Source organism: Octodon degus, unplaced genomic scaffold (genome assembly GCF_000260255.1).
Source record: "Octodon degus isolate 3935 unplaced genomic scaffold, OctDeg1.0 scaffold00014, whole genome shotgun sequence".
NCBI lineage: Eukaryota > Metazoa > Chordata > Mammalia > Rodentia > Octodontidae > Octodon > Octodon degus.
Window position 1 is genome coordinate 4,465,568 of NW_004524590.1, and position 3,006 is coordinate 4,468,573.

Below are 3,006 nucleotides of genomic sequence, written 5' to 3' on the forward strand. Positions count from 1 at the left end.
AAAGATGGTCTCTTGCACTTGCTATTGATAGTAACTCAAACCCTTTAATATTTATACTACTATTTACATTTTTTTTTTCAAATGAGAAAAGTGAAGTTTAAATGACTTTCTTAGTCATCCAATAAGTAATGATGAGACCACAGTTTCATCGTGTGCATCCTAACACCAGGGTTCATGTTTTTAGGTACCATAATTAAGCATCTCATAAAAATATTTCCCAGCTATTTACCTAACTCATGGGGTTACACAGTGAGTGGCATCAGCAAATAGTTCAGAAGAAAGGAATGCAACTGCAGCTCTCCTTAATACCTCAGCATTAGAAAAGAAAGCAGAATAAATTCTCTATGGCTTCAAATCTTATTTAACGAGCTGTAAGTTTAGGTTTAGATATAGCATTAGTGGAAACTTCTAGCAAATAATAAGCAATGTACATCTTATTAGCATTTCCAGAATTCTTGTAATAAACTGAAGGATAGAGCTGTTGAAAAATTTGAGGCTGGGAGATAGCTTGGCAGTCCAAGTACCTGCCTGGCAAGTGCAAGGACCCAGGTTCATTTCTGGGTACCACATGCTGCACTGGCCCTGCCCCAGGGCATGCCTTGAGGGCCACCAAAATTGGGCTGGTGGGCTGGCCAAATAGCTCAGTGGACTAAAGCACCTGCATGCAGGCGTAGGGGCTGGTGATTCAATCCTTGGGCCTGCCATGCTGGCCCAGCCCCAGGGGTGTGCTGAGATGGCAATTGAGAATTGAGACTTGGTGTGGTGGCATATGCTTGTAATCCCAGCACTTGGGAAGCTGTAAACTGGAGAATCACTATGAGTTCGACCTAGTAGTAAGATCCTAAACACCTGTTGATGACAAACACCCATAATCCCAGTACTAGGGAGGCTGAGACAGGAGGATCACTATAAGTTCAAGCTGGGTAGCCAGACCCTATACCAAATCAATAAATAAAAGATTAAAAAGAGAGAAAAATTTGAATATGTAAACCTAACTTTAACTCACTGTTTCTTTGATACTTCATGTCACCTAACATGATAAGTGACAGTTTTGTTAGCTGTGTTGTTCATTTAGCTGTTATTACTGTTATTCCATTTAATGTAACCTTCTAAAGGTATCAAACATGGTTTGGTCATTTCATAAATATTAAATCACTCAATCAATTTCCTTTTAATTTCCTATAAGTGTGTTCAGCTGACACAAGGATAGAAATTCTCTTTTAGGAAGCTTACTTGACTTCAACATGAATTTCTATTTCAATAATGATTAAATGACAGCCATCAATTATTTATAAGAAATGTATTTAAATTATAATAATATGAGCATCTTGTACCTTTAGTCGAACAATCCTGTTATTTTGCAAGATGAGATCACTGGTTCAGGCTTCAGAATTTAGGATCAATGGCAACTTTATAAATAAAGGAAAATGGACAAACATATGGCACAGGGTGGATTCGTCATAAAATGCAAAGCTGGTGTGGACTTGTGCTTTCTGGATGTGGCCACAGGAAAAGCATCAGTTCACATCCTCAGAAAATAGATTTTTTTTGTTGGTGTTACTAGCTATCTCATTCCACACCACCAACCTACTCTCAAAATAGGCTTTCGTCTATATTCGCCTTTCCTCCACAGTCAAATAGTCTTTAATTCCCACTGGTGTTTCTCTCACCTTTTTTTCCCTATTGCCATTAGGGAGTCACATCACAGCCTGCTTCAGACTGAGCTCACCCCTGCTCACCTTCCTCACGCCAACCCTCAGTCTCCACACACACCCGTGCAAACTCCACTTTCACCTTGTCACGATGTTGCTTGATTTCAGACTAACACATTGTGAGAAATTGAGCTGAGCTTTTCTGCAATAGCAGCACAGAAATGCTGAAGATCTGCCCCAGGGAAATCCCACTATACCTCAGAGAGAAGATCTTTCCAATATCTAGAAATTTGATAATTAAAATTCAGTCAAGTTTAGAAATTTTACGCTCAAATTTTAAAGAAAGTGTCATGTCCTTTCCTGAAGCTTTTATAATTTGGTCATTGCTCCCTTCTGATTTCTGCTAACATATCTCAAATAAAAAGCAAATGGTCATACATTGAATGAAAAGATTATATACTACACAAGTGTACTAATAAATTAACAAAAAAAGCACAGAACCCTGGTCCAGATCGAAGTCCCATGGATTTCCCAGTTTCCTGAACTTGTATGAAATAAATCTCTGATCTTTTCTAAAAGCAAATAGCTGGACACCATCTTGTGCTATTTTCAACATTAATTTGAAATTGCAATTTGTTTTTGTCTACATCAATCACAGCATGACTTAGCTTTGTTTTTCCAGTGAGCTCAAGTTTGAGAGGAAAGAATATGCGAGACATATTTTCTAACATACCCCGCAAAGATATTTCTCAAACTTATTTATGTGAGCGTATGTGGCCTGTCACTATGAAAAGAGATTTAGACATTTAGCCAGCTCAACACTCTTGGTGGAGTTTTATTACGATGCAGGTCTGGTTAACTCCTGCCCACCGGAGGACACCACTTTCTTCCTGTCACATTGAATTCTCAGCAGCGTCTTCCTTTTGCCCTTCTCGCTGCATCTCCAGATCCCTAATCTGACCCACTTAAAGGAACTTGAGGAACCCACTGAATTCAATAGCCAGCAAAATGCAGGAAAAATTGGAAAATGGGTTTATTTAAAAAGAGAGCACTAAAATCAGGCAAAGCACTCTTGTAACATTGTCAAGGTAATATCACAGAGCAGAAACTCCCGGACTCTGCATAATTATCAACCTTATAATTGGTTCCAAAAGGACTGGGGCTTAGCTCATGCCTCTCTGCCCACTTGAACAAGGTACCTAATAATGTAAAACCTCATTTTCCTACAAGAAGAATCTCATGCAATATATCACATGAAACAATCATGAGAACTAAACTATATGGGTAAAATGCATAGCTCGTAATGCTACGAGTTAGAAGTGAACCTTGTGGTTATGCTTTTGTTGTTTAAAGG